This window comes from Camelus dromedarius, chromosome 4 (genome assembly GCF_036321535.1).
Source record: "Camelus dromedarius isolate mCamDro1 chromosome 4, mCamDro1.pat, whole genome shotgun sequence".
Classification (NCBI taxonomy): Eukaryota; Metazoa; Chordata; class Mammalia; order Artiodactyla; family Camelidae; genus Camelus; species Camelus dromedarius.
Window position 1 is genome coordinate 43,444,842 of NC_087439.1, and position 15,116 is coordinate 43,459,957.

At 42.4% G+C, this 15,116-nt stretch overlaps 1 protein-coding gene across 1 annotated transcript in view; it reads left to right on the forward strand.

Annotated features, from left to right (window-relative positions):
* B3GALT1 (beta-1,3-galactosyltransferase 1) overlaps nt 1-15,116 on the forward strand; it is a 515,937-nt gene that overhangs the window by 448,190 nt on the left and 52,631 nt on the right. The window contains exon 3 of the mRNA XM_064484882.1: nt 1,364-1,499. The gene's annotated coding sequence lies outside the window, so the exon portion shown is untranslated. The remainder of the gene's footprint in view (nt 1-1,363; nt 1,500-15,116) is intronic.

A 15,116-nucleotide genomic window follows, 5' to 3' on the forward strand; every position in this document is an offset into this window, starting at 1 on the left:
AAAAAATAAGAATAAAGAAAGAAACACCCCCCCCCAAAGAATGGGACAGAAAAGTTATCAGTTTCATTGCATTCTCCCTTTATTCCTAACCAATATTGGTGAATAAATAGAAAAATACATACATACGTACATACTTACATACATACATACTTACATACATACCATTATAAGCATTTTCTATGCACTGTTTCATTTAAACCTCAGTACAACTCTGTGATTTGGGTACTGTCGTTATCAGTGTTTTACACATGGGACTTAGAGAGCTTAAGTCACAGTAAGCAGCTGAGTCAATATTTAAACCCATCCCACGCACTTAACCATCACACAGTACCACCCCTCATCTAAACAGCAGGCTTTTGCCAGAAACTAGAACCAGCAGGTGGATCCAGTGGGACCCACTTGTGCCTCTGTCCATACCCCTCACTCCCACTCTCCACATCTGGCCATGCTGAAGAACCATCATATTTTAGTCCCTTTGACTTTACCCAGAATGTGAGTGGTAAGAATAGAAAATTATACCTCTCATTATGAAGTTTTATCTAAGCACAGCTGTGAGACCAAGGCAGAAGACAGCTTCTGATCGGCTTCCAGTGTTATTTAAACAGGTTTCTGATCAGATTCAGGCAGTCTGAGAGTGGTCACAAGTTGTAAGAGGAAGGGAGGACACTCATGTCCAGAAAGCCCAGCACTGCCTCCAATTAGCTGGGCATCTTTGCTCAAGTGGCTTCAGCTCCCTGGACCCTCTGTCATCACTGGACATTAAAGATGTTGCCCTCGATCTTAGATCTCATGGCCACTCAGGAGCTAATTCTGACCCTCACATGGGCTTTGGTTTTAGCCTTGTTTGACCTGCATAGAGTTTTGTTTTGTTCAGTTGAATTCTAAAATATAAATTCAAAAGTTTTCACATAATAATCTGTGATTCTGTCTTCCCCCGAGAACCTGAAGTTGTGGCATTATTGAGCCGCTTTTCCTTAAGGCATCAACGGAAGCCCTCAGGCAGCTCCGAGCCCTGGCTGCCGGCTTCAGCTGGGGGACATGTGCTCAGCAGTTCAGCACAGCTCCACCACCCTCTACTGGCTCACCCCAGTCTGCTCCCCGTCTACCCTGCTTGCCTGGTCTTGTTGGCATATAGTTTTGTAATCCTAGGACCAGCTCTGACCTTCACTGTTCATTTTTTCATTCTTTTCTTCATTTGATCAATATCTATTCAGTGCTTTTTTACTTGCCGTTCTATGCATTGTACTTACAGCCTAAACACAAGGTGTTTTATTTTTAAAGTGACAGCAGTCTGCCTTCATATCTCAGAGCCTGATTAATTACCCCATTGTTTCTGAAACGTTCTTTCTTCTTATCTTCCTAGGAGCCTGCCATTTGCTAAGCAGCAGCTTCTCCTGGCCTGAGCTACTGCACATCTCCTCCTCAGACAGACTGAGGCCATGCTTTGTGCTCCACGCCTGGAGTAAGAAGAAGGAGACCCAGCAAGGCTGGTCCAACAGGTAGGAGATGCTCACTGCCCTTAGGTAGCCCGTCACTAAGGGAAAACAATAGCAATTCTGTCAAATCAGATATCAACGTCTAAGGACTAATGAATAGTGAGGGAAGTTTAGGGTTTTTTTCCTTGGATTAATGTTTCCCAATTATGGTACGTAAAATCACCTTGTCATAAATGCTTTGTTCCTGAATACAGGAGTAAAAAAAAAATAGGTAGCTCAAAAAAGTGTTCTTTTTTAAAAATTCACATCCACCAGTATCTAGAAAACCTTTGACTGATAGTAGTGGTGGCCTCTTTTAAGATGAAATATTAGGGAATTAAAGATATGCCTTAGGTGACCTGAGACAATGCCTGTTTAAAAATCCATTTCTCCAAGGCCATAGCTAATTGATTCTTGAATCTTCTTTCCTGCAATAACCTTGTCCCAGAGGCAACTGTACTTCAATTATTTCTTATTTCGCTTGAAAATAATAGGATTTCATACAGCAAATGATGGTTTAGTTATAAAAAGTGTCTAAAATAACAAGTAATCATTCAAATTTTTTTTATTTAAAGTGATATGCAAGACAAACACTCAGAATCTTTCTCTACACTAACTTTTTGCTCTCAGTAACATGCTAAGTTTATCAGAATGACTGCAGCCTTCCTGGAATGTGGCTTAGGAAAAGGAGCACTGCACTGGCGAGAGGGGACTTGAATCAGACTTTTATCTTTCCCACCATCACCTCTGTGATTTGGGGCAATAGCTTAATCTCTCTAAACTACAGTTTCCTTGCCCATGAAACAGACAGTTATTTCGGAGTGCCTTCTAAATACCAGGTTTGACACTGAAGCACAGCTGTGAGTGGAGGCTGAGAGGGTAGCTCTGAGCTAATTCCCTGCCGGGTAATTTGCCAAAAGTCAATTCGACAAAATGCCAATTCACCCAATTCCTTTTTTCTTTTCAATAGTTACAATGTTTACAGCAATGTGCACTGAATATGTTGGTTTTCACCGCCTTTGGAAATTTCTGGGAGGCTTTAGTTGAGAATTTCCCAGTTCCTAACAGCAGCTGAAGGAATGCCCAGTTAGTCTTTGCCTCAGCCCCTGCCATGGTGTGGAGACAGGATCCTCTGATAAGGAGTGATGGAGAGGTGTCAGCCCACAGCCAGAAAAGGCGGAGACAGAGACATGACCTTATCACCATAAGGGTTCTCCAAATTCAAGACAGATATATTTAGTATTCAAATATATTAGGTTGATTAAACATTTTTGAGAACTGTTTCATGGAATTAACCTGCTAACATGGTCCTTCCTCTTTGGGATCATATATTTCAGTGGAGGAAAACAACTAAAACCAAAATAGAAAACAAATAAATAATACAGTTACAAGCACTATGGAAAACAAAGGGGATGCTAAGGGAGTGGAGAGCTAGAGCCTGCTTCCTAAAAGGTGGTCTGGGGAGGTATGAGAGTCCAGGGACATGTCCCATTCTTTTCCCTTTCCAGGCACGTGACAGGATTGCATTGCCTTGGTCTCTCTGGGCTTCCATGGGCGAAGGGATTTGGTCTGGCCCATCGATTGTGCATAGACATAGTATGTGTGGCTTCCATGCCGAAACATCTAAGTGCTGTTGCTCTAGCTCCCTTTCTCTGTGGCAGTCTGATGCATGATGTGGTCCACGATGTGGTTGCTCCCTTAGCCTGGAACTTGTGTGGCTTCAAGGAACTAAGCCCCTTCAACCAACCCATAATGGACAGGTAGCATGTAGCCTGAAGAAACAATTTTTCTTGCCTTAAGCCACTGAGATGTGGAAGCTATTTGTTAATGCACCTTAAGGGAGACAATCCTGACTATCACAAAAGGCATCTTTGAAGAGGCAGAAGGATGATTTATAGAGGCTTTAAGACCAGAGACCTTGAACTTGGCTGGTTCCTAGAATTGAAAGAAGGCCAGTATGGCTGGATATAGTAAATCAGGAAGAAGCAGCACATAATCTTTAGAGTTCCTTCTACTCTCTCAACTCTTGCCTATTCTGACTTCAAGGCTCGTATTTATATTCCTGGCAATGCTTTAAGATAGATTAAGTAGCTTGACTCTAAATGCCTTTGATTTGTTTACACAAATCAAACTCTCATATTTTATCTCTTACCTCTGGATTATGATCGTTTTTATCAAGAAGTTGGCATGTGGGTTATTGATATGATAATGCAATCCTAATGCCATCTCAGAAGCTGAAGGCCTCTATCCTTTCAGTCTATACTGAGATGCACTTGGGTATAAAGGCCATTCATAGCTGAGCTGAGATGTGGGGTGGCAGCCCACAGCATTTTGCATTTGAATAATACGTAATATTGTGCAATTTTTCAGCTCTCAGCTTTTCGTATCAGTTTCTAATATTCCAGCAACAGAATCTAGGGGAAAGCCCACATTTTTATGGGACTCATCATAGTCCATTTAATGGATATGTAGGAGAGATTGTCTTTTGCACTGAAGATCTTAGTTTGAAAACAAAACAAGACCCCTTTAGCCAGAAGCAAATTGCAGGAGATACAGTTTATCGTCTTTGGAAGAAAAGAAGAGCTGAGTCAGCCCTCCAGGGATTTGACAACTAAGGTATTTCTTTATCCTTGACATTGCTCAGATAGAGCCACTGATATTATAACTGCCTTTATTGAAGTTTGGTAGACTTAGAGGAGGTACATCCATCTGATATTACAGTCATTCTTTACAGTTCTTAAGGATTTTTATTGAGGTGAATGAAATCTTGCTTAAGAAAAAGTGGGAGAAGGGAAAGGAAATGGATCTAGAATAAAAATGGGGTCCTTAATATAGTCCAGGCTCAGTGCTAAATGCTTTCATGTTTTATTATCCCCATCCAGTGGAGGAAGTAGCCCAGAAAGGTTGTGCTCATCCAGGGAGTGGCAGACCAAGGAAGAAACAGAGGTCTTCTCCCTCTCAAGACCCTTCTCTTTCCTCTCTACCACTAGAGAGGACAAAGTGTAGAGTGTTAAAGTCTCCCTGTACCATCACCATAGTTACATTTCAAATGGCCATGTCCTGCATTTCTCCAATCTCCAGAGTGGTCCTCTACCAGATAGACTAGCTCACTCCTGACTTACTACATATCTAGGTTTGGAAGAGCCTCTAAACAGAACTGGTTGTAATAAGCTGTGCTCTGATAATTGTACATCTTCCCTTTGTTCAGCCTCATCCTGTATAATTAGCGCAGTCTTGAAAATACAAGTTTTCCATGACATTAAAATTCTTACACAGCACACCCTATAATTATTTCATATCTTCACATTAGGGACTAAGATACTTATGGTGGAGGGGGTAATTCTGTTTGTTATTTAATTAGTTATAGAGGAGCTCAGGGAACCAGGAAAAAGAGATTATTAAAGAAATTTCTACTTGACTCTGAGATATGTACACACAGATTAAAGCACAGGCGTACATTTCCTTCTCACACCCCTCCTCCCTGCTGACTTTAGACCTCACCACTTTTGGTTCCAGTGTCAGTTATGCCTGTTAAGATATCTTTCTACTAAGAACTTACCTGTCCCTCAAGATCCACTCAAAATGCTCTCCTTCACAGTCCTTTCAGATGTTCACCGTTAAAATTAAGCTTCATCTTCCGTACCCCAAGGCGCTAATCTTTTATTATCTCTCTGCTTTGTATTGTAGGGACGGGAGGTGTAGCATAGATGGCTGGTGACTCACTCAAATATGTTTTCTCTCTTGTCTTCCTGGCATATAACTAGATAGCATTTCCTTGCCTGCCTTATAGATGGGTGTGATCACATGATGAATTTATAGCAATGGAATACGAGCAGAAGTGACATGCTTCATTTTGGGGCCAGGATTTCTGGGAAGTAGGTTGCTCCATGCTTGTGCTCCCCTGCTGATACCTGCCTGAGAGAAGTCTGAGGCCCTCGGGAATGGAGGGAGACATGGATCACCAGGCAGAAAGCTGTCTGGCCCACTGGAACAGCCTCATTAGGTTGAATGAGAAATAACCATCTATTGTGTTAATTTTGGAAATTTAGGGTTTATTTGTTACAGAGCTAGTATAGATGCACCTAATATGCATGTTTGTAAGTGTGTATCTCTGTGTGTGTGACTCCCTCTATTTCAGAAGCCCCAGAAGGATAGGAACAACAACAACAACAAAAATCCTTCACTATGAGCAAAATTAAACTAAATAGCTACCTCATTTAGAAATGGAGCAGATGGTCATCAAAATGAAGAGTGGAGGAGATTCTAAAGCATCTCTAGTATTGGGAATGCCATTTTTTTTATTTACAAGCAACTTCTAGAATTTTGTAAATAATCTCATAGGCGACTGATTTAGGGTAGAGAATGAAAGGAATGCTCAATTAGTTTCCATATTAAAATGTGCTCTAGTTCATTACTTATTTAAATATTCATCATTACTTCAATCAACAAGTAGGTATTGAACATACTCTACATGCTAGGCAGTCCTCTGACAGTACTGATCAATCACAGAGATGGCCCCAGCTCACTCCAAATACACAGTCCAGTGGCAGAGCCAAATAGCCAGCAAGTCATCACACTCCTGAAGATGAACTTAGCTTACCACCCAGGTTCTCAGGTCCCTCGTCTGTAGAAGAGGATGGTAATACTACCTACTTCTCAGATGTTGTATTTTTAATTAAATAATGTTTAAATATAGTGATTGTAAAATATTTAGTACTGTGCTTGACACTTGAACATCATAAGCACTCAATAAATCTTAGCTATTATTATTAATTTAGATTAATACTATGAGATTGTATAATAAAAAAAATCTCACTAGTATGAGGGAGAGGTGTGCAGAATAGTTTCCCTTTTGAAGTGACTCCTGATAAGAGAATTGAGAGGTTGGAAATACTGCTACACATTTTAAAAAATAAGAACAGTATGTGTGAAGGACCAGTGACAAAGCATTTTTAAGGAAATGAACAAACGTAATAGCTGAATACAGAGAGCAGGGAGGAATGCTACAAGATGAAACCATGCAGAGCCTTGGGAACCACGTTGTAGCCACGCTAAGAATTTAGCCTTCTTCGTAAGCACAAGAGAAAGTCATTGAATAGTTTCAAGCCAGTAGGGACACAGAATGATGTGATCAGCTTTATTTTTAAGAAAGATCACTATGGCTGGAGCGTGAAGAAAAAGATAAGAGGGGAAACAGAGGATGTACACGTAGCCCACGTGAAAAGTTACCGTAGGAGTCAAGAAATACCCTTAAGTTTGTTCAGTATTGTGTTAGCAATTCTGGGTTTTAAGATTCCATCTAAATTTTAGGATTATTTGTTCTAGTTCTGTGAAAAATGTCCTGGGTAATTTGATAGGGATTGCATTAAATCTGTAGATTGCTTTGAGTAGTATGGCCATTTTAATAATATTAATTCTTCTAATCCAAAAGCATGGGCTATCTTTCCATTTCTTTAAATCATCTATAATTTCCTTAAGCAGTGTTTTATAGTTCTCCATGTATAAGTCTTTCATCTCCTTGGTCAGGTTTATTCCTAAGTATTTTATTTTTTGATTCAGTTTTAAAAGGGATTGTTTTTCTGCTTTCCTTTTCTGATATTTCATTGTTCATGTAATAGATTTCTGTATGTTAATCTTGTATCCTGCTACCTTGCTGAATTTGTTTGTCAGCTCTAGTAGTTTTTATGTGAGGTCTGTGGAGAAAACAACTTGTGGTTACCGGGGGTGGGGGAAGCAGGGGGTGGAGGGATAAAGTGAGAATTTAGGATTTTCAGATACTAACTACTATATATAAAATAGGTAAACAACAAGGTCCTACTGTAGAGCACAGGGAACTATATTCAATACCTTGTAATGGCCTGTAATGAAAAAGAATATGAAAAGCAATACACACACACACACACACACACACACACACATATAGCAGGGGACTGGAAAAATGTGCTTAAAAAATAGGCAAAACTTAAACTGAGAAGGAAAGACACCTAGGATCTAGACTTGAGGAACTTGTTAGCAAAGGAGACTTTTATTAGGCAGGGTTCTTGAAACAAACAGAGCAATAGGATGTGCAATAGAAGAAGAGTGTTATAAGGAATCAACTTGCGCAACTGTGTAAGCTTCATGAGTCCAATATCTGATAGAGGAGGCGAGATAGTGGATGGAGACTGAAGAAAGGGTTGCAGTTCAAGTCCAAAAGCAGTCTGCAAGAGAATTCCCTCTTGCTTAGGGAAGACCAGCCTTTTGTTCTATTCAGGACATCATCTAATTGGGTCATCACCTACTGTGCCCCCCACCCCCACGTTATGGGTAGCAATCTGCTTTACTCAAAGTCCACTTAAAGTTAAATTTACATTTAAATCACCCTCACAGAAACATCCAGAATAATGTTTCACCAAATATCTGGGTACCATGGTCCAGCCAAGTTGACCCATAAAATTAATCATCGCAAGACACAAAAGGAAAAGTGGAAATGTGGTTGTTTCCCAGGCACTGTACTAGGTGCTGGGAATACACTCTACATCATGGTTGACAGTGGGAGCCAGCAGGTCAGACAGCTGGGTTTGAATACTAACTTTGCCATTTACTTGCCTTGTGGCTTTAGGTAAATTATTCAGAGGCCCTGTGCCTCATCTTTAAAATGGCAACCTATCACTGATGATCGTAAAAACTAAATTGGTTAATAAACATAAAGGGCTTAGAAAACTGAATGGACATAGTAAGTGCTCAGTAAACATTTGCTGTTATGTTTAAGGCAGTCTTTTTTCTCATGTAGTTACAATTTGGCACAACATATCACAAGCAGATGACAATGTCAAGGAAGGCACATGCAGCAGAAGCACCAACCTCTTCTCAGATGAGGACCTGATCTGTAGGGGGAGGAGGCAGCTGAACCTGCAGTGCTTTAGGGAGTTCTGGAACTTGCCCATCTTTCTCCTCCATGTGAAGATACCTCCCATGTGACTGGCTCATGAACTTGTGAAATAAGCCCTGCCTTCACTCTTTTCTGATAAGGCTCTAAAGGTCTCCCTGTTAAAATACAAATGTTACCAAAAGGACTACCAATATCAGCCTCTGATGGTTTTAAAAGGTAGATTCCATCTCAGATAAACTACTCAGATTCTAATGGAACATTGTTTTCTGTTTGGCTGAAGCAGGACTGAGGAGGCTCTTGGAAGCTCGGAAGTAGTTAGGGAGACAGAAGAAGGCAGATGGGAAGGAGAGGGGAGGAAAGGAACCAGGACAGGGTTAAGAGAAAGTCAGAGGACCTCAGGGCCGTTCTCATTACCCATACGTGGGGTTCCCCTGCTGTTCACTCTCCTCCAGGTCTTGTACCCACGCATGCCTGGAGTCCCTTCAAATATTTTTACAAATCCTTTATCTCCTTGTCTTAAATAAGTGTTAAGTGTAAGGTTTTATGTTTTATTTTTTATTATTTTTTTTATGTTTTATTTTTTTCCCCACTATGCATCAAAGTATTTTGTCCAGAGATAGGCTGCCAATAGAAGACAAGTCTCTTGCTGATTCCATGTTATCATACTCAGAGTGCACCATAAGTACTTTTTCCTTTAGGACATCTTTTTCATTTCCATTTCTGAATGGTGATCCACAATCCACTCCTTTTCTCTTCCCTACCCAGGGAAGTCGCTCAGGAAGCCCCTGCAGCACCTGGAGAAATGGTGGCTGGGCATTAGCTTCTCCATGTCTGTCTCGGGCTCGGGCAGAGGGTCTGTGCAATAACACTTGGATCCCCTCTCTGATCTCCTTAGATGTCACTAAGGTGTTGCTAAGGTGAAATATCCAGCTTGTAATTCAGTAGCCACTGAGAGGTTAGCACATTGTTTTATTTTCCTTTTAAAATGAAATATTGATAAAGATCTTGGACTCTGATGAATTCAGAGCTAATTTTTCAAGCGTTTTCCCTCTGATTCCTTTTCATTCAGTCCTGTAAGCTAGAGTGTTAATTTAGGCATCATTTCTATTTAGATAGAGATTGGGGCCAGCAATTTCCCTCAGGATGGGCTTTTCTGGACATTCTTCAGCTGGGCAGAGTCACAGGCCCATCTGCCATTTAGTTCCTACGTTTCTCAGCCACATCACTTAAGTGGCATGTGGGAAGTCCTTGGTCACACAGCTGGGAATGGGTTGTCACTTGACTCTCAGACATGTGCTCTACCCGCTCCACCACTCTGCCCTCCAGGGCTCACAATATGCTCCTCTCATGCCTGAAAACCAGTAAGGCTTCCCCTCAGGCATCCAGAGCCCTGAGAAGAGGAATGAACAGGAAGGCAGGAGCCAGCGTGCTCAGGTCTCTGATGGGCATCTTCCAGGACAACACGCTAGGCGGCTGAGCCAGAGCTGAGGAAGAGGAAACCCACTAGGTACCAGGGTGGGCTCAAGCTACTGCAGTCTAGCTCCATGGTCTATTGCCTCTCTATGGCCCTGTGGAGGTCTCTGAGTCCCAAACCCTCAAAGACACTCAAGGACACTAATTAGGAGACACCCTGTCAGGAATGAGGTGGTGGCATGGTACTAAATGAGGCTCAGAGAAGGGATGATGGTCAGGGATGGGGTGAGAGTCCTGGATGCCAGTAGCACACAGGAATGTTGGTGAATAAAACACATAGTTCTACCCTGTGATCTACCAAAGGTCCTCCACACCAAAACAATCATTATTCACATTCAGAGGCAAAACTCCAGGCCCCGAGGACACCGATGTGACTAAATGTACAGAGATCAGGACTCAGACACCAACACAGTTTGTATGTCTTCCCTGTGCCAGGTGCCTCACAGGTCATCTCATTCATTGCTCAAGGCAGCCCTGGAAGTAGGTGTTACTCGTTCACCTGACAGCTGAGGACGGTGGGGTTACAAAGCTTCAGAGAGTGAGGTACACAGACCAACACAGATGCCGCTTTTGGTAAGCAGGATGCAAGATGGTCCATTTAGTCGCAAAGAAAAGAGAATGTAGCGTTTCCTCTCTTAAAGGCCGAGCACACGGTCAGCTGGGAATTGAGCTCAGCCACTGTGTTAGTGGCCGCAGGTCCCCTCTGTGCCCCTGACTCAGGAGCTGGATCGGCCTAGGCCGGCACCTGGTGAGACCAAGGAGCAAGAGGCTGCCGCCCCCAGCCCCGCCCTCCGCGCATGCGCAGAGCGGGGCTGAGCGCAGGGAGCCAGGCCTGCCTCTCAGGCCGCAGACCCAGCGGTTCCACTTCGCTGCACGGCTGCTGCCCGGGAGTTGGCTCTTCTGATGCTGTGTCTGTTTATGGCCTCGGATGCACTAGAGCCAAAGTCCTTCCCAAGCTGTGCCTCAGCCACGGAGCAGACTGGTATGGAAACAGGAACAGTATACAATTCCTAGGTTAAGAAAACGAAAAAAGAAAAAAGAGAGGCCCCCCAGGGTGGAAGGTGGGGTTAGGGCCGACCGCATCATGGGGTTGCTCTGTCGTGGGACTATGTGGCAGGTGTTCTAGTGAATTTCACTGAGCCCTGGAGAAACAGCATAAACAGAACCTTAAGCCCAGTAAAGATTTCTCCAGGCAGCAAAGATGTCCCAGCCCAGAGAGGTTGCTCCTTCCCCTGCCCTCCTGGGGTGCTTGCTGTCAGCTCTCAAATGTATTTATGATTTAGTAAGGACTTGTTTCCTGGTCACCTTGACAGACAGACACTCAGCTGTGTATGAGGCCCCATGCCTTCTCACAGGCTGTGACCTGTCTAATGCACCTTCGGGTCCCTGGCACCCAGCCCAGAGCCAGAAAGTGGTGGTGCTCTATAGATGTTGGTCAAACAAATTAGCATAAGCCATATAGTTCCAGAATTAGGAAAATGCCATAAAATATGAAATGGTCAACAAATCCTCCTTTGCCAGTCAAATCTACCTGAGATCCCACAAGTGGCTTCTCTTGCCTAATAGCCCAAAAATATCCCTTGGACCTTGGTGAAATAATTCTAGCACATGATGAACTGTCTTATAAATTAATGAACACCACCCTGTTGAGAAATGATCCATGGGCATTTGAAATGGCCAGAAATTTGATAGGCAGTGGTCATGTGGTTGATGTGAAAGCTACCATAGTGGTCCTGACATTGTTCCTGTCACAGTCCATGTAGGAGATGAATTTCTCAGGGATCACACACTCCCGACAGGGGATAGACAAAGCCCTTTCTTTGTCTCTCAGGAAAGTAAATCAGAAGACAAGCGAGGAAAATCAGTGCCTTTACAAGAATAAACTTGAATCTTTTCTAATTTAGAAAACTGAAACCAATTAATGGACAGTCTTTATTAAGCACTTACTACATGCTAAGCACTGTGCCGTGAGGTTTGCATACAGGATCCTATCTGAGCGAGGAACAACCCTGTCTGGTTGGTTCTACAGCATCTTCATTGTGAGGATCAGGAAGCAGAGGCCTGTGGAGGGTACAGAATGTTTCCAAGACCAATGCGTGGCTAAGACTGAAATCCAAGTCTTTATGTTTACGCTCACCTGTCTCCAAAATCGTCATACTCAAATTTCAGCACCTGGTGACTATTATAAATTTCCTGTGACATTCTTCACCAGTGACGGCCACAATCTGTATATTATAACACAGAGAACCTGTTACCAAGAATACAGTGCTGCTTCTATCAAAACTGGATTTTGCTCCATAATTTGAACCCAAGTCACTTATCTGGAGTCACTTTGGGTCATAGAAAGCAATAAGGTAATAACCATCCTTTACTGAGTGTCTATTATGTTCCACTCACAAAGTCAGATTTTGCAGAAATTATTTCTAATATTAATTATTTGTAATCTATTAATTAATCTATTTATGGTATATTAACACTAAGAGTTCTAACATAACAGATACAGAAAGTGTCATATATAATGTTGGAGCAGGACAGAAAAGCCGGGTCCAAACCCACTTAGTTTCCTCTGATCTCCCCTCCCTCACTCTCTGCATCTCTCTTTGATGCCTTCCCTCCCCCTTTGTTTCCTTCTTCACTGGCCGCATCTCCACCCCTGTCCTCAGCTGAGACTCAGGCCTTGGCTTACTAATGGGCTATGCTGAGAGAGTCTGGGAGAACTGTCCTCAGACATGCAGGAGGAAGAGGAGAGAAAAGGATAGAAAATGTTAGAAAGAGGAGCCATAGGAGGGGGAGTGTTCCAAGGAGGGGTCCAAATCCCAAGTAGGAGAAAGGAGAGTGGGTGAGAGGTGGGCAGGGAGAAAGCACGGTGGGCGCGGGGCCGCCATCTTGTTTGGTGAGAAGTGTAGAAGGCTTCCAACACCACGGAGTCTTTGGGGAGGAGAGGAAAAGGGAAAGAAATCTCTAGAGAGCCCTCAGGATTTTTTTTATGAAAGAGAACGCACAGAAAGAACTGCAGCTTTTCCCAGCCCAGCTCTGACATTTGTGTGAGAGTCCTGTTGACAGACAACCAGATCATTTCCTTGTCATTCTCGCCAGTCACCACCTGTGTCTGGAAGTCATGCCCTAGGGAAATGCCTTCAAGGACTCAACAAAAGTGAATTCTCTGGAGCCCTGGCAACCCGAGCAGCCTCCTGAATGAGTCTCACTAAGGCCAAGTCTTTTCCAGAGACCAGGGAGCAGGGGTAGGCAGGGGGCAGGCTGCTTGGGCAAACACACCACTGTTCAGGTTTGGATGAAGAAAGACATTAAGCTGTAATGTGTTGAGGTAGGGATCCATTGATGCTAAAATAAATAAATAAATAAATAAATAAATAAATAAATAAATAAATAAATAAATAAATAAATAAATAAATAAATAAAAAAAGTGTTGGTCAGAGAGGAAAATCAAAGACACGTGCAAGTTTTTCCCAGCCTCCAGCAAAATGCAGACAAGAATTCAACTGAGGAGCTTGTACATTCTTTTATTTCAAATTTGCCCGTACATTAAAACCATCAGTATCAATCTGGGCACACTCGCAGTGGTGGTTATCCTGGATGCATATGGACTTAGCAGAAGAGAAAGGTGTGGGTCTGCTATGTTGCACAAAGACTAGATTTCAAACTGTAGCTTTTGGAAACAGATACTACCAGAACCAAGAGTTTGATGTAAAAATAAACAGGTGGTGCTTAATCTGTATTTTCACCAACAGCTGATTTAATCACTTGGCTTGTAAATTAACAAATCAGAAGGTCTGTCAGTTTGATAAAATACACACGCCCAGTCTAATTGATTTATGGGCTCAATTGACTATTCGCTTGAAGAAGCAGTGGTGTGATGGGAGAAGTGACTGGGAGTCAGGCCGTCTGGGGTTTGATTTGGGCTCTGCTATACACCCCTTGTAAGAGCCTGGGGGACCTCAGAGCCTCAGGACACTCGTACCTATGTCCTGGGATCCAGCGATAACCGAACGAGATAACATAGGTAGAAATAATTTTGCACACTGGCAAGTTGTCTCCAAAATTCAGTCATTACTACAGATAACTGTCACAAAACCCCAAAGCCAAGTATTCATCAATCCTTTGAAATGCTGATGCTATATTTGATACACGTACTGATGGGAACCTTCCCATGTTTGACAACTTCTGTCCCTCTCCTGTCTGAATCATACTTTCTAACAGTGCCCTCTATCACTAATTTAATTCAGCACCACTGAAGATAATAAGCCCAACTGCTGCTGCAGTTAATAGAAATTCTCCTTTCAGTGTGATGCATCTGCTGTGGCATCTGTTTAAAACCCATGGAGAGGATTCAGTGTTCACAAGCAAATTGAGTAATTACTATGTAATTACACTATAAATTGTGCAGTCATTGATTTGCTCTCAGAATTCATCTTCTGGACATACTCTGCCTGAAGACCACCTGGGTTCTTACGAGATGTGTGAATATATTCTTAAAATGGTCAATACAAGGATTTGAGCTAAACACCTGTGGCCGAAAGCTTAGAGTATTATCTCTAGAAAAGAGAAAGTGTTGGAGAGGGAAGAAGTGAAAATGTGGAAGGAGATGTTAATAGAGTGAGAAAGAAAGGGGAGGGATATTTTGAAGGTGGATTAGCTAAGTGCTTTCTCAGTCATTTCATAAAACCGGTGAAATTGCTAAGCCTCGCGGGCAGGAGAAAACACAAGAGGAAGAGAGATCAGAGGTGCAGGGTTTCACCTGCTCCATGAAGATCCCCTCACTACTAATAGCTGTTTGAACTTTGGGAAACTGTACCATTTGTAGAGATTAGAGGATTAATGATTTATGACATTGTGTCTAATAGTCCTTGATAACCACCCAGCTTTACAGTGGTTAAAAACTGAGACCTAACACTTTGCTAAGTGGGTATAAAACATAGATCTATGGTGCTTCCTCTAAATCCATCTTTAAAAGCCAGTCAACAAATATTCATTAACCACATGTTATACTGAGTATGTAACGGATACAAGGCTAGATTCTTGGAACAACCCAGAATATAAATAAACAAGGCAGCAGCATGGCATAATGGAAGAAAGGCTGACTTCAGATCCTGCCAGACTTGAGTTTGAACCCCAGCTCTCCTAAAGAGCTGTTGGGTTGAGCCACATGAAACTGCTGATATTCAACCATTTTTAAGCCTCACATACGGTAATTTTTTGTGTGGTTAAACCAAAAGGAATTGGAAATGCCTCTTAAATGTTTGAGAGTTAGAAAAAAATGTTTATAAAATGTTCTTAGT